Source organism: Microcaecilia unicolor, chromosome 4 (assembly GCF_901765095.1).
Source record: "Microcaecilia unicolor chromosome 4, aMicUni1.1, whole genome shotgun sequence".
Classification (NCBI taxonomy): Eukaryota; Metazoa; Chordata; class Amphibia; order Gymnophiona; family Siphonopidae; genus Microcaecilia; species Microcaecilia unicolor.
Window position 1 is genome coordinate 251745939 of NC_044034.1, and position 17093 is coordinate 251763031.

At 42.7% G+C, this 17093-nt stretch overlaps 1 protein-coding gene across 1 annotated transcript in view; it reads right to left on the reverse strand.

The window, feature by feature from the left end:
• Positions 1-16828, reverse strand: part of REV1 (REV1 DNA directed polymerase) — a 339104-nt gene extending 322276 nt beyond the window's left edge. Inside the window, exon 1 of the mRNA XM_030201417.1 lies at positions 16785-16828. The gene's annotated coding sequence lies outside the window, so the exon portion shown is untranslated. The remainder of the gene's footprint in view (positions 1-16784) is intronic.
• Positions 16829-17093: the final 265 nt, after the last annotated feature.

A 17093-nucleotide genomic window follows, 5' to 3' on the forward strand; every position in this document is an offset into this window, starting at 1 on the left:
TGCTCATGCCTAAAACTAGGCACCACCTTATAAATTACCTCCTAAGGGGTGAATTCTATACATGGCGGCAAAAGAATTGGCCCTAGGAAACAAGTAGGTAGGGGACTCACAAGATCGAGCATGGAGAAAAAAAAGCAGCAAATCACCAAAAACGTTCATAAAAATTGAATCTATTCACCACAAAATCTTAAATTTATAAGCCTGACAAGGCTGTGTTTCTCTCTCCTAAAGGGGCTGTGTCAGGGGCTTGATATACCAACCCAGTTGTGCAGTCTAAACATTCCACCTACTGGACTTAAAACAGCTTTCCTCCTAAGAAACAGCAGCAACAACTCATGGTGGAAAGTTTTAGAACATACGTAATAGCCATTCCCACAACTAAAATTTAAACACAACTAATTATATCAACTAAAACCTAGCATAAATATTCACACCTAACTTAGGGCCAGATGCACTAAACGAGCCATTAACGAGCAAGTAGATTACCCTGGCATGCAATAAAGGCTTCTCCGAGCCATTTTCCGATGACGGTATCAGCTAACGAAAACGGAATGCAGATGAGCAAATTGTGTAGAAACCCTATTGTAATGAGATGCACTACCATTTTCCGATTGCCTTAACGCTGGAAAATCTAACGAGAGGTCTGTACCTCTTGTTGGGGCTGCGCGGGATTGAAAACTTCAATAAATGTAACAAAAAATAAAATTGGGGGGGGGGGGGGGGGGGGTGAAACATCCAAGTGCTTGTCAGGGACGTCCTTTATGGACGTCCTTCACCCGAAACAACGCCCAAGTGCTCGTCAGGGACGTCCTTTATAGACGTTCTTCACTCAAAAAAAACCACAACAAAACCCACCCTTAAGCTTTAGTGGTTATTATTAGTGCGCATGCTCGACCGGCTGGCTGACTGTTTAGCGATGGAATAGAGAATGCAAGTGAGCTACAATGAGCAGCTCATTTGCATTCCCTTTCCTTGATGCATTCCCGTTGCTTACCGATTCGCTAAGGAATCGGTAAGCAACGGGCATTAACGATTGTTTTAGTGCATCTTGGCCACCAAGCAGGTATCAGTTAAGTATGACCCAAAACCACCACTTACCAAAATGGAAGCCAAAATCCAAATCTCCAAAGAGACCAGACTCTATTTTCTGGGGCCTCCTTGGTTTCTAAGTTCTCTCAACAAGTCCCTTTCGGTAGGAGATACGTTTACACACACACACTAGGAATGTGTATTTGCTATTTGGGTCCTAACCCCCCCCCCCCCCCAAACTGTTGTCCTTCTAGAACAGGAAATCAGAATTGATATGTTTCTTTCCTGCTCTATATTAGACTTAAAAATCATGTTCCTTTAGGGCTCAATACCAAAAGGTGATTCAAGCATTTGTATTCTGCATTTGGCCTAGCCATTTTAAAGGGGTATGATCAGTAACTAACACAAAATGTCTCCCCAAAAGATACCACCGCCCATTTCACTGCCAAATATTCCTTTTCTGTTGATGTGGTAAATTTGGTGTTTCCCCCTGCTTTGGTTAACCTCATTTGTCCAGGAGCCTACTTGCCGAGTTACAGGAAAGGGGCCTTCCAATTGGGCCAATAACTTGTTGGCCAAAATGGGAAGAAATACCAGCACATTATTGTGTGCCTTAAACTCCCGTTGTCTTGCTTTCTGATCATAATAACCCTTCTGTTTTTGTTGGGTTTGGATCAGGTTATCTTTAGCTATCCCCCTTATCCGTAACACTTTCTACCTTAACTTCTGCACGTATATAGAGACTGATGTTACCTGAGAGTCCTTCCCTACCCAGGTGTCCTGAACCATGCCCAACTAAAAAAAAAGAAGACGTCCCCGACGAGCACTTGGACGTTTTCACCTGGACTTATGTTTTTTTAAGGTTGTAGACGGCAATTTATTTAAGGTTGTAGATGGCTATTATACAATCAGCTTGTCTGCGTGTATGAAGCCGTCTTTGGAATGCGCAGAGCAGCCACTAATAATGCTTGGCTGCTCTGCACTGGCTTCCCCTCCATAGGAAGGAAATCGTGTGCAAATGAGCTAACAGCGAGCAGCTCATTTGCATGCGATTTCCTTCATGAATGCCCGTTCCTTTCCGAATCGCTAAGGGATTGGTAAGGGAAGGGCTTTTTCCGTTCAGTCAGTGGGACCAGTGCACTACAAATGCTGGCTCCTCCCATGACCAAATGGCTTGGATTTGGTCATTTCTGAGATGGGTGTCCTCGGTTTCCATTATTGCCGAAAATCGGGGGCGACCATCTCTAAGGTCGACCTAAATTTGCAGATTTGGGTGTCCCCGACTGTGATACCGAAAGGAAAGATGGACGCCCATCTTGTTTCGATAATACGGGTTTCCCCGCCCCTTCGTGGAGCCGTCCTGCGAGGACAGCCCCAGGAAAATTTGGGCGCCCCGTTCGATTATGCCCCTCCAGGGGGCTCATTTTCAAAGCATTTAGACTTACAAAGTTCATTAGGTTACTACAGAACCTTGTAAGTCTTAGGGGTCCTTTTTACAAAGGCATGCTAGCGTTTTTAGCACACACTAAAAATAAGTGTGCGCTAAATGCTACAGATACCCATATATTCCTATAGGCGTCCCTTTCATTTAGTGCGCACTAAAAATGCTACCATGCCTTTGTAAGAGACCCCCTAAGTGCTTTGAAAATACACCTCTATATGTCCCTTCTCCCCCCTCCCTCCAAGTTTGTCAATGGTCTCTTGCCACCTCTTCCTGCTGTTGCTGTGCTACTCCTTTAGGCTCATATACGCCAGTGCCCCCACCATCTCTACCTCCTGTGGGATATAATGGGGTAATAATATTTTTAATTTTTGTGAGGAATAGGAACAGTGCTAGTCATCAATCTATGTATAACTCTGAGGGATAGATTTTGGAAAGGTGACGATGATAAAGAACTTAAGTTTCTTTAAATCAACAAAGAAGTCAAAAGAAGTGGCAAATGTTATAGGTGACTCTCAGAAAGAGACCAAATTGTGACATTGTTCTGCACAAATAGTGAGTATATTAACCTTAGTTAAGAGTATGCATTGCACAAATGTTTAGCACATCCACTGAATCCCCTGCTCGAATTCTCACCGCACACTACTGTAGTCAAAGTAATCATGCAGCTAAAGCCTATGAACACACACATCCTGTTGTGTTTGTGCCCCAAAAGCAGATGCAGGATGAAATGTGGCACCACGTCAGGTGATTCTTGCTGTTTACAATAAAGGATATCAGATTTGTTAGAGCAGCTTGCTGTTTGGTTTCCTGGATGATTTTGTGAAGCAACTATGCCTCTGTTTTTGTCCCTGTCTTTTTCACAAATGATTACTTTCCCAACACATATGGCAGGTCATATGTTTGACCTTATTTTTCTGCCCACCAACCTTCTTCTTCATAATCTCCATAACTCAGATCATGTTATCCCTTGGTCTAATCACAATGCCATCTCTTTCCATTTATCCACCTTAATTAAAAAAGGTGGATTAAGATGAAGTGATTGTGGTTAGGAATATTTCAGCTATTTCTGATGTTTCTATTGTTTCCATTACCACCTTCTTTCTGGCTAACTTCTCAGAACTTCAGTTTGCTTTTTTATATTTTTATTCTGCCTATCACTAACCTACAATTCCTCCTTTAAACCCCAATCTTTAAGTTCCCAAAGCACAAAGCAAAATGATGTTCACTTACCAGAGAAATGCCCTCTTCTCTCAGAAAGCTTTTGATAAAGTTCCTCATGAGAGACTCCTAAGAAAATTAAAGAGTCATGGGATAGGGGCAAGGTTCTGGTGTGGACTAGGAATTGGTTATTGGACAGAAAAGAGAGGGTAGGGTTCAATGGTAATTTCTCTCAATGGAGAAGGGTGAACAGTGGAGTTCCGCAGGGATCTGTACTGGGACTGGTACTATTTAACATACATATTTATAAATGATATGGAAATCAGACCGATGAGTGAGGTGATCAAATCTGCAGATGATACAAAACTATTCAAGGCTGTTAAAACACGGGCGGACTGTGAAATATTGCAGGAAGATCTTAGGAAATTGGAAGACTGGGCATCCAAATAGCAGGTGAAATTTAATGTGGACAAATGCAAGGTGATGCACATTGGAAAGAACAATCTGAATCATAGTTACCTGGTACTAAGGTCCACTTTAGGGGTCAGAACTCAAGAAAAAGATCTGAGTATTGTTGTAGACAATATGCTGAAATCTTCTGCTCAGTGTGTGGTGGCGGCCAAAAAAGCAAACAGGGTGCTAGGGATCACTAGGAAAGGGATGGTGAATAAGACTAAAAATAATATAATGCCTTTGTATCGCTCCATGGTGCATCCACACCCTGAGTATTGTGTTCAGTTCTGGTCACCGTATCTCAAAATAACGGAATTAGAAAAGATTCAAAGAAGAGTGACCAAAGTGATAAAGGGGATGGAACTCCTCTCGTATAAGGAAAGGCTAAAGAGCTTAGGGCTCTTCAGCTTGGAAAAGAGACAGGTGAGGGGAGTTATGATTGAGGTCAAGATTTTTGAGTGCTGCAGAACGAGTAGAAGTAAATCGATTTTTTACTTGTTCCAAAACTACAAAGACTAGGGGACACTTAAGGAAGTTACATGGAAATACTTTTAAAACAAGTAGGAGGAAATATGTTTTCACTCAACGAATAGTTAAGCTCTGGAACTCTTTAACGGAAGAGGTGGTAACAGCAGTTAGCGTATCTGGGTTTAAAAAAAGTTTGGACAATTTCCTGGAGGAAAAGTCCATAGTCTGCTACTGAGACAGACAAGGGAAGCAACTGCTTGCCCTGGGATTTGTAGTATGGAGTGTTGCCACAATTTGGGTTTCTGCCAGGGACTTGTGACCTGGCTTGGCCACTGTTTAGAAAACAGGATACTGGGCTAGATGGACAATTGGTCTGACCCAGTATGGCTACTCTTATGTTCTTATGTATCATGAGACACTAATTTACAGACAGCTATAGCTCCTCTGAAACACCATTTCTGAATCATGCCTGGAACTATGGGTGATATCATCCACCTATTCATCTGCTTAAGAGACATCAGAAACATGCTGAAAAGTAATGGTGTAAGGGGGGCACTCACGAGCCTGAACAGGTATGGACACATAGAGCCTTCACTCCGCAGGATCTCCAATTAATTTCTTTTTCATATGGACTAATATATTAAAACAATCATCTTCTTTCATTGGTGAAATGTCAAATCCCAAACAACATAAAAAATCAGAACCCTCTTCACAACTGAGACAGGGAGTCAAGTGTGCTAATCTTGAACCATCCTCGCCGAGTAAATATGATCCCGGTAAGTCTAAGGATATTTCTCTTACTGCCTTGATGCAAGAATACTCCAAATAAAAGACATCTTAAAAGATAACTCTGATTCCCTGGCTGAACTCAAAGCTGAGATGCTAAATATGAATCAGAAAATATCATCACTTTCAATCAGTGTTGAAACTCATGACAATAGACGTAATGCACATGACTCACAACTACAGGTCTTACCTTGTGTTCACAAATCTATCCTCCATCTTGAATGCTTGGTAGAGGATTTAAATAACTTCTCAAGAAGAAATAATTTCCGTATTCTTGGATTACCAGAAGGCATTGAAGGACCAGATATTATCTCTTATTTAGAGAAATGGATTCCACAATTCCTTCAATTACAATTTTCATCTAAATTGGAACTAGAAAGGGCTCATCGGACTCCTTCCTTCATTCCGGCCGGATCCTAATATCCTTGCCCAATCGTCGCAAAAGCACTCCGTTACCAGCATACCAGCATGATACTTCAAGCTGCTAAAGCTAAAGCACCACTAAAACACAAAGGGCATACTATAATTATAGTAATGGATCTTCACAAACGCACAGTGCAACGAAGGAAACAATTTCTCTCCCTCCGTCCACTTTTTGTGCAATGCAGGCATAAAATATGGCCTCTTCTTTCCAGCAATATTAAAAATAACACTAACTAATACCACAAAATCTTTTGAAGACCGAGATCTCCTCTGCGAATATTTGGATCAACATGGAGTGAACACAATAGAAAATTCAAATCATCATTCATATGCCTCCAAATGATTTGTATCCTGCTGGTATTCAGATTTTGAACGTAACACTGATATTTTTCTTTTTTCTCTCAGATTGTTCTACACCTGCCTGTTTTCAAGAGCATATTCAACACTATACATTCAATCTTCATTATATACTTTGACTTATTTTTTTATACAGACAAATCCATTTGCTTTTTGAATTTCTTATACTTTACTGATATATATGCAGACTCACATTATCCTAATGACTTTACACTTTTGAGTAAATCTCCCAATATCCCTTAATATTAAGGGATTAAATAACCCATTCAAGAGACAAAAATTCTGGTGTTACATCACCAATCATGGACATAATTTTTCTCCAAGGAACGCACTTAAATTCCAATCACACTCAACTCCTTAAACACAAATATTAAACTGTTGCAGCTGCTTCCCCTGTTTTCAACAAAAAGAATGGCACAGCCATTTTCATAAAACTTCTCTTCTTATACAAATTAATTCTATACATACAGACATAGAAGGGAGATGGATATGTCTTCTCGCCTCACAGTTTAATTCTCCTCTCCTTTTCTGTAACATTTATGCACCCAATAATGACAATCCATCTTCCTTCACTGAGATAATGAATACTCTCCTACAATTTCCTAAATCTTCTATAATTACCGGAGGTGATTTCAACCTCACATTAAATCCAATTTTAGACAGAGAATCCAAATGCTCTGCACCAACCTCCAAAAGCAGACAAATGCCTCTTAATCTCATTTCTAATCTCAATTTAACAGATGTATGGATACTTTTCTATTCCTCCGCACATGATTATATATTTTATTCCATACCACACCATACTCATTCCTGAATTGATTTTTTTCTCATTTCTAATTCCCTCCTTCAACTAGTCTCCAACTCTAGCATACTGCCCACTGGGAACTCTAATCACACACCTATCCAACTTCAACTAGTCCTCAAAGACGTTCCAAAACCAAAGCCACAATGGAGATTTGATCCTAAATTCATAAACAATCCTGAATTTATAAAAGTGATCAAAAAAGCTATACATGATTATTGTCAATTCAACAAAATTGAAGATCATTAGCCTCCTGGTGGGATGCTTTTAAAGCAGTCCTCAGAGGTTCAATTGTTAGCTATACTGCTTTCCGGCATAAACAACAAAAAGCCAATCTAAATACACTTGAATCAGAAATTAGATCCCTAGAATTAATATCTGCCAAATCACCTAATAATAAATTATTCATGGAACTTAACAAAATCCGTAACAAATATAATTCTATTTACAATAAATTGGCACAAAACCAAATAGCCAACACTGGTGCCAGATACTATTCGCAAGAAAAATAAAGCTAGACGCCTTCTAGCAAACTATCTCAAAGAAATGAGGCTTAAATCCAAAGTAACTTCTATCAAAGTTCAGACCAATAAAACTCCCATAGTGAATGATGTAGACATTTTTAAACAGTTTCAACAATTCTATAAGCATTTATACTCATCAGAACCCACTACTTCAACTCAAGATATTAATAATTTTTAACACCCCTTCCACATTCGACACTCACTGACGCTCAAGCCAAACAATTAGAATCCCCAATAACATTATCAGAAATTCAATCAGCAATCAAGGCGCTACCACTATATAAAGCACCATGGCTAGATGGCTTTAGTGCTGAATACTATAAATGTTTCTATAAAGAACTCTCCCCACTATTACAATCCTTATTTACCAATATGATAAAATTACAACAAGTTGAAGGCACCTTTGCCCAAATTATTGTCCTTCCTAAACCTGAAAGAGACCCTACCTCTGTTGCCAATTACAGACCAATCTCATTGATTAATCTAGACAGCAAAACTTTCGGAAAAATCCTAGCTTTGAGATTGGTCAAAGTACTCCATTGTATAATACATTCAGACCAAAATGGTTTTATGCCAAAAAGAGCTACAGCTGACAATTCTGTAACATTTTATCTCTTCAAAACAAATGTCCTAACCAACTAGTGGCTTTGGCTTTGGATGTGGAGAAAGCCCTCGACAGAGTAGAATGGTCATATTTATTTGAAACCCTCCAGTGGTTTGGCTTCAGTCCACTCTTTGTTAACATGATCACGGTCTTAAACTTAAAACCTTCTGCTATGATTTATGATAATGACCAACTCTCTGCCCCTTTCTCCATGTCCAGAGGTACAAGACAAGGTTGCCCTCTCTCCTCTTTTCAATTTAGCAATTGAACCACTAGCCATAGCCCTTAGATCCGTTCCTAATACAGCAGGCTTTAGATTAAAAGACATAGAAACAAAATTATCTCTTTTTGCGGATGACCTTATGTTATGTATCACCATACCCTCCATTAAACATGTATTATCAACAACTGAATCACTCTCTATATCTCCAGTTACAAAATTAACTTGGATAAGACAGAATGTCTTCCCATTCATGATAGTATCAACATTCAAGAATTATCTCAATTCCCCTTCAAAATTCAACACTCACATGTGAAATACTTGGGCATTTTATTTTGTCGTTCAACATGCAAAACTATTGATAAAAACACAGGAAAATTTACTTCAATCATTAAAAACATCTACATCACATTGGTCTCCCTTATTCCTCACTTGGTGGGGTAGACTTGAGACAATGAAAATCACACTCGCTCCCAGAGTAAATTACCTCTTAAGTATGCTCCTGCTCTCATTTCCACCATCTTTCTTTAAACAATTAGATAAACTGCTAACAGACTTTCTCTGGCAACACAAACCTCCTCACATAGCTGCTAGAATACTAAAACTTCCCAGACTTTGTTCAATACCACTCAGCATTCATTCTAAATCAAGGAAGTCAATGGTTTCATACATATAATTCATTTTCTACACCTACTTGGTTGAATTTGGAAACAGCTTTATCTTCAAATATCCCATTGAATAAACTAGCATTTACGTCACCTACTCACTTAAATATACCTTTGGTTTTAAAAACTACCCTTGTTTCATTTCAGTTATTAGAAAAGATTTTATTAAAGAAATCCAATGGGTTTCATAACTCTGTCTTATGGAATAACTCGATTTGGCAAGCCCATAACATCTGGTTCATAGATCAATTAATGCTAAATAATAAATGCAAATCATTTGCTCAACTTAAAACTGAATACAACCTTCCGGATGCAGAATTCCTCCACTTCCTACAATTGGAAAATTCTATAAACCATCTCCTCAATTACCACAAATCCTTCCTTAAAGAATGTACAATAGAAGTTTTAATGTTAAAGACTCTTCACTGCTCTCATCGCTCTTCGATTTACTATAAGACATTTCAATTAAATAAAAGAAACTATAGCCTAGCCACTCAACAAGTATGGGAAAAGGATTTGAACACCCATATACCAGAAGAATCATGGAACTCATTTTGGATCCATGGCCCTTGAGTCGCTATCAGACTTATTTTCGAAAGAGAAGGACGCCCATCTTTCGACACAAATCGCAAGATGGGCGTCCTCACAGGATCGCCCAAATCGGCATAATGGAAAGCCGATTTTGGGCGTCCTCAATTGCTTTCTATCGTGGAGACGACCAAAGTTCACGGGGGCGTGTCGGAGGCGTAGCGAAGGCGGGACTGGGGCATGCTTAACACATGGGCGTCCTCGACTGATAATGGAAAAAAGAAGGGCGTCCCTGACGAACACTTGGACGACTTTGCCTGGTCCTTTTTTTGTTACGACCAAGCCACAAAAAGGTGCCCTATATGACCAGATGACCACCGGAGGGAATCGGGGATGACCTCCCCTTACTCCCCCCAGTGGTCACTAACCCCCTCCCACCCTCAAAAACAAATTTTAAACATATTTTTTCCAGCCTCTATGCCAGCCTGAAATATCATACCCAGCTCCATCACAGTAATATGCAGGTCCCTGGAGCAGTTTTAGTGGGTGCAGTGCACTTCAGGCAGGTGGACCCATCCCCCCACCTGTTACACTTGTGGTGGTAAATGTGAGCCCTTCAAAACCCACCACAAACCCACTGTACCCACATGTAGGTGCCCCCCTTCACCCCTAAGGGCTATGGTAGTGGTGTACAGTTGTGGGGAGTGGGTTTGGGGGGGTTCGGGGGGGGGGGGGCTCAGCACACAAGGTAAGGGAGCTATGCACCTAGGAGCAATTTCTGAAGTCCACTGCAGTGCCCCCTAGAGTGCCCGGTTGGTGTCCTGGCATGTCAGGGGGACCAGTGCATTATGAATGCTGGCTCCTCCAATGACCAAATGGCTTGGATTTAGTCGTTTCTGAGACGGGTGTCCTTGGTTTCCATTATCGCCGAAAATCGGGGACGACCATCTCTAAGGTCATCCAAAATTTCTCAATTTGGGCGTCCCCAACTGTACTATCAAAATGAAAGATGGGCATCTTTCAATAATATGGGTTTCCCCGCCCCTGTCTGGGGATGTCCTGCGAAGACGTCCTCAGGAAAACTTGGGCATCCCTTTCGATTATGCCCCTCTATGTTTGCTTCAATCATATAATCCTTATATTTAATTTATCATTGTTCACTTTGGACCCCCAGGAAAGCAAGGGCCAGTGGTTAATCTCCGTCAGATCAATGTTGGTTATGTTTCAAAGTAATCGGTACACTTTCACATATGTTATTTGACTGTAGCAATCTACAAATTTTCTGGTCCAAGGTTTGGAGTAAAATATCTGATATCCTTCACTTGTTAACTACTATCTCCTTGAAACTTATTATATGGAAATCAATTATCCTATCTGAAATATCTGATGAATCTGACAAATTTCTATTTGATTTTCTAATATCTGTTGCCCTTAAACTTATTGTTAATCATTGGAAGAATAACTCACCTCTTTCTTTCCAAATGTGGTGGAATTGGGTTATATTGTATATGAAAATAATTTAAGTTGTACTTTCCAGAAATCTCATAAGTTGTTAAAATGGAAAACTTTAGGTAAATATTTATCTAATATATAACTCACAAAGGTCAACCACTTTGTTATCCGAGAGTATTTATACTTTGATCCTAGATGTACACATGCTTTCTCTGTAGTACTTGTTGTACTGTTCTTGTGACTGTTATACATTTGTGACTTCCTTATACCTGAATTTAACTATATATTTTTGTATTTTCAATTATACTCAATAAAATATTAAAAGAAAAGAAAAGCAATGGCATAAGACCAAGAAGCATGTTGATTGGCTTAGAAAGAAAGTTTCAGTCCAAAAGCTTGTCTTGATGGACAAGTTTAACTTTGGGCTAGCCCTGGAAGCGTGATCCCCTGGGTTGCATGGGGTCATGGAAGCCCAGGGGCTAGCTAGGTAGGAGCTAATTGGATGAAGGGGGAGGGAGAGGAGGCTAGGTGAAGGATCTCAAATGATCCGGGAGGGGGGTTGTGGGCTATGACCTGGTTGGTCAGCCCGGTTCAAAAATGGCATTCCCGCTGGACTAGGGGGTGTTGATTGACGGTGAGTGGAGTTGATGGTTGAGTAAAAGGCAAGGTTATTTAGGGGCAGCCACTTCCGAGGAGCAGGGTCTTTTCTTCTGCTCTATGGAGGTGGCTTAGGCATTTAAGTGCCATTTGCAATTTACCTGGAGCTTGGGAGTTTTTTTCTGCGGTCTCTTGGTAGCTACCACGGTGTCAGGGGATTCTCCTTTTGGTGCATCGGCAGATGATTTTGCAGAAGAGATGTCTTTGATGGTGAGGGACTCCTTAGACGATGACTTGAGTCCTGAGCAATTGGGTTCACTCCCTTCCCCTTTGCCACTGTGCCATTCCAATGTCATGGCCTTGTTGGCCTTGTCCTTAGAGGCTTCCAGTATGCGGGAGGGGAGACAGGCCAAGAAATCCACATGTAGGGGCATGAAAGGGAAGGGCCTGGCCAGTCACGTGATGCTCTCTAACTCTCATGGCCTTTGGGGAGAGGTGTTATTGGTTGCTGGTGTTGATAGGTGGCGGGGCCTGCCCGTGAGACCATCAGGAGCAGCTGCACAGCCTGGACCTGCATCAGGGCTGGGCCTGGTGCTCCCCTGTCTACTCCTCTAGGTAGCTCAGCAGCTGGGGATGGTTTCTCCTCAGGGATGTTTCGTGAGGCTACTGGGCACTATAGATTGGGGTTTGGTTCCTCCAGGTCCATGGAGGTGGATGCCTTTAATCCTTGGGCCGCAGCATTGTTCAATTTGTGGCAACAAGGTTTAGGATTGCAGCGCCTGGGCCCTACATGGTCTATGGGGATGGGCTCTACAGCTTAGCCTATGTCCCCTGGAACTGGTGGAAAGGGTGTAGCGATCGGTGCAGGGTGCATGCCTCCTAGGCCATTGCCTGAAGTTCCTGGTTCCATTTCTGCTGGTTTTTCTTTTGGTTTCTTCGCAGGCACAGACCCCTGAGACCAGATCCAGCAAGGTGTTGGACAGTGAATTGTCATCAGGGCCTTCCACTTCAGCTGCAGTGGTGGAAGCTCTGTGGCCCATACAAGCAGCTCTGGGACAATGGGGACTTGCAGGGAGAGTTTTTGGCAGCCCACGAGACAACAGAACCCTCTACAGCAGCAGCTGGCGATGAGACAGCTTTGGCGGCTGTATCCAGAAGTGGTAGCAGTAGAGCTGCCAGTGCTAGTAATGATGCAGCAGTGGCCCCTAGGGAAGCTGGTGCAGAAAATAAGAAGAAGCGTGGGAAGGGCAGGTGGAGCAGGGATTATTCCTCTTCTTCTTCTACCAGTTCTTCTCTCCTTTTTTCTTCTGCTCCTGGTGACAGGCAGGTACAAGGGGCTGAGGGCGGTGCTGGAAGGGGAACGCCTGCTTTATTTGCCTCACAGAGTTGTGGGAACGAGTACAACACTCGATACGTAAGAAAATCAAGTGGCTTACCTGCATAGATATCTTTAAGCTTATGAAGAGCAGAGTCAGGAGGAGGGATAGGAAGAAATGAAAAGTGGATCTGATTGTGGGTAAAACTAAGAAGGTACCATGGACGGTACTGAATTGGGTGCATGTTTTTTTGTGTTTGACTAGCACCTGATGTATGTGGACACAGTGCTAGATGCCCACCAGTGCTTTGGTGGTTGGGCTTGGCTAAATTGTAACAAGGCATTTAGGGACAAGATGGAGGAGAAACTCTATATGTCCTGGGGCACCCAGGACAGGCACATATGTCCCAGAGGCCAGCTGCTGTGTCTGGAATGGGGAGGGGGGGGGCGACGATTAGCGTGACTCCAAATTGGCCATTTTGGGCTATAGCCGCCCCAGGGGGCCCTGGGTCAGGGGCAAGATCGGATGTATGCTGGAGGTACAATAAGTCCTTCTGACCCTTCCTGGATTGCAGATTCAAGCATGTTTGCTCACAGTGTGGACAAGGCCATTTGGCAGTTAAGTGCCCCAAGCAGGGGCCCACTGGCCCTTCTGGTTTGGGCACATAGTACTGCTTTGCTGAAAGCCCCCTCTCCCGTTAAGCTGGATGTTATGTTACCTTGATTATGTTTGTACTGTGATACGGAGAAGGCCTATTTTGAGATATTCAGTACCTTCCTCCACTGAGTGACAGAACAGAGGTCTGGAAGAGCCTACCTAGTCCATTATTTGATTACTTTTTTTGTTGGTCCTCCAGAGAAGGAGATTGCAGGGTCTAGTGGCCTAGTGGTTAGAGTGGTGGACTCTGGTCCTGGGGAACTGAGGAACTGAGTTCAATTCCCACTTCAGGCACAGGCAGCTCCTTGTGTCTCTGGGCAAGTCACTTAACCCTCCATTGGCCCAGATACAAATAAGTACCTGTATATGTAAGCCGCATTGAGCCTGCCATGAGTGGGGAAGCATGGGGTACAAATGTAACTAAAAAAAAAAAATTATGGAGGTTGTGGGTGGTTTGGTGTTCCATTTTCCCAGGACAAAACTGAAGGCCCTGTTCCCGTCTCAGTTTTTCTGTGTATCGAGATCAAATATGGGTATGGTGAAGAGGTGGAGCAGATCATTGAAGCAATCACCCGGGTACGCAGAGCCGCTAAGTTTACTCTGCTTATCAACCAGTCCTTGATAGGGAATTTGAATTTTGCCTGCCAGGTGATTCCGATGGGTAGGGCCTTCCTTCGGTGCCTTTCAGCCTTGACGATGGGTGTGAGGAAGCCAGATCATTTTTTATGGTCCCCAGCAGGGGTTCAGTTGGATCTGCGTATGTGGTTGAGTTTCCTTGGTGCCTTAAATGGGACTTTGCTTATTCAGAATGTGGAAGTGTCCAATGTGACTTGGAACTGTATACAGATGCAGCAGGGGGTGTGGACTTCGGAATTTATTGTTAAGGGGCTTGGTGCACTCTAGCATGGCCCATGGATTGAGTTCAGAGTGGTCTTACCTAGAATATCACTTTTCGTGAATTGTTCCCTTTTGTAGTGGCTTGCGAGGTTTGGCCTGGGAGGCTGCGTGATAGACGGGTGATAATCTAGTCTGATAATAAAGGAGTAGTGGAGGTTGTTAACAAGCAGGAAACCAGATGCTTAAGGGTGAATACACTGATGAGAGCTTTGGTTTTGCAATGCTTGAATCTTTATTTGCGGGCAAGGCATGTTCCCGAGACGGTAAATAAACTTGGATGGTCTCTCTTGCTTTCAGGCTTTGGCACCAGAAACAGAGAACGGGGTATCCATGCTGGCTCACCTTTGGGACCTGGGTCAGATACAGTCGGGAGGATGCTGGGAGGCTCTGTGGCAGAATCCTGAAGGTGAGAACTTTCCTATTGAGACTGGGTTGGGTTCCAGGGCTGGTGGCCGAATACATTGAAACAGGAAAAACCTCTACGATGAGTCCACACAGTACACAAGGAGTAGAGGCTGACCACAGACTAAACCAACTCAGGAGATGATGATGATGATGATGAAAACTCTTTATTAGTTGCTCAAGGGACCCAACACGGCCCATGTTTCAACGCACCCAGGTGTCTGCTTCAGGGGTCAAAAAATGAATTCACAGAATGTGCACATTAAACAGAAATGCAACCAAATGTGAACTCTATGAAATTCAAACCAGGTTTCCTCCATATACTAGCTCGGTGGAGAAAAAACCTTCAGCATCAATTCTTCAGCGCCATTTATATAATTCAGTCCTATATGGGAATATGTTTAGCAGCCAACACAAAACATATTAGTGCTTTTGAATATTGGCCTCCAAGGGCCCTGTTTACTAAGTTGCGCTAGAGGTGCGCCAGTGTTTTTAGCGCATGCTAACGATTAGTGCGTGCTAGGAATATATGGATGTCTCTAGCACTTAGCACGTGCTAAAAATACTAGCACACCTTAGTAAACAGGGCCTCAAGTGTTTATTGAAGACAACTGAATGTTGCTAATAAGTCCAACTACTACCCTACGTATTTTGAAGAGATATGGTAAAAAGTCACATATACTGATGCCCCCACAGAAGCTGAAAATCGCAGTGTCAGAATATTAGAGAAAAAAGGTCCAGCAACAGAACAAATGAATACATAAATCAGCATTTAAACCACCAATATAAAGTGGCTGCTCACAATGATTACAATATCCATGTCTGGACAGCCGGAACTATGCTGATCCTCAATAAAATTTCACATTCATGGCATTCTCTGTTTGGACAGACTATTTCCTGAGGGGCCCTTTTACTAAGGTGAGGAAGGGCTAACGCACAGGTAGTGTGCCAAATTGGCACTACTGCTGAGCTAGCGAGTGCAGCCAGAGGTAATTCTGAGTTTGGTGTGCGCTGAATCCCGCGGTAGAAAAGAATTTTCTAATTTCTACTGTGAGGGGCGTTCCCGGTGGTATTCAGCAGTCGGCACACGCTGCATGGTTGCCATATGGGTAGCACACGAGCCCTTACCACTAGGTCAATGGGTGGCAGTAAGGGCTCAGGCCGTAAATCGGTGCACACTAGTTTTAATTTCAGCACATGCCCATTTCCCGGACCATTAAAAAAAGCTGTTTTTCCCAGTCGAGGTTAAAAAATGGCCCAGCATGCATCCAAAACACGCAGGCCACTTTCTACCACTTAGTAAAATGACCCCTGAATAATAAAAAAAACCACATTTCAGATAGCTGTCTGTGCACACAGTACAACAAAAGATGCTTGTCAAGAACTTGATTTGCTCCTTGATTAATGCAACTATTCCAGAAGTACAGATCACACGTGGCCCTCACAAAACTATAGATATTTAAATAGTTTAAATGGATACCTACTAGACAACTCCTTTTACTTTTCTAGACATCTATATGCAACATCACAGTTCTGATTTTTTACCCCATGCAAAACCGGGGCTCTAGACTCAGGCGGTGCCTTTCTGGAGAACAGTACTAGAAGTCCTTAAAAGTATCTGTGGAGGGGGATCATGCGACAGAGATGAACTGGCAATTGCTTTTCATCCTGTAAAGCGAAAACTGGAGCCAAGAGGTACCGAAAGTGAAGATGACATTTACACAAGCAAAATGCACCGAAACAAACAAGGGTCAGAGAAATCCTTTGTAACAGCTTTTGTACATGCACACTCCAAAGAAGCCCATAACCTTTGCATGGTACGCTGGTTTGTGCCTTTTTAAATCTAACACCCAGCAGACACATACATACTGCATTGCCTTCGTATGCTAATACTACAGGAAAAGTGGGAAACCAGAATACAGAGCAGTAGGGAAGGGGAACCCTAGTTGGGTTTCCAGCCCACCATAGACGGTAAATAGCCACACACCGACCGTGTACTCACATGCAGTGTGTAAACGAAAGTTACAGATCTCAAACAGCTGCTGTGACCCTTCATAGCGAAGAAGGAGAGCTAAATACCAACCAATTTTTGCTTCCTTCTCCCTCGCCGCCGCTTTGTACTTTCCCAGTCTAGCTGCAGGTGACCAGGCAGGCAAGATTCTTTTTTTTTTTTTCTTCAATGGCCACGTGACGTCTAGCCGACTGGGTAGGTGACTGGGAGTAGAACGGCTGTTTCCCTCTGCAGCCACCTTCCACCAACCTATTTGTGCAACACGAGTTCAGCCAGTCTGTAGCAACGTCTGTTGCCGTG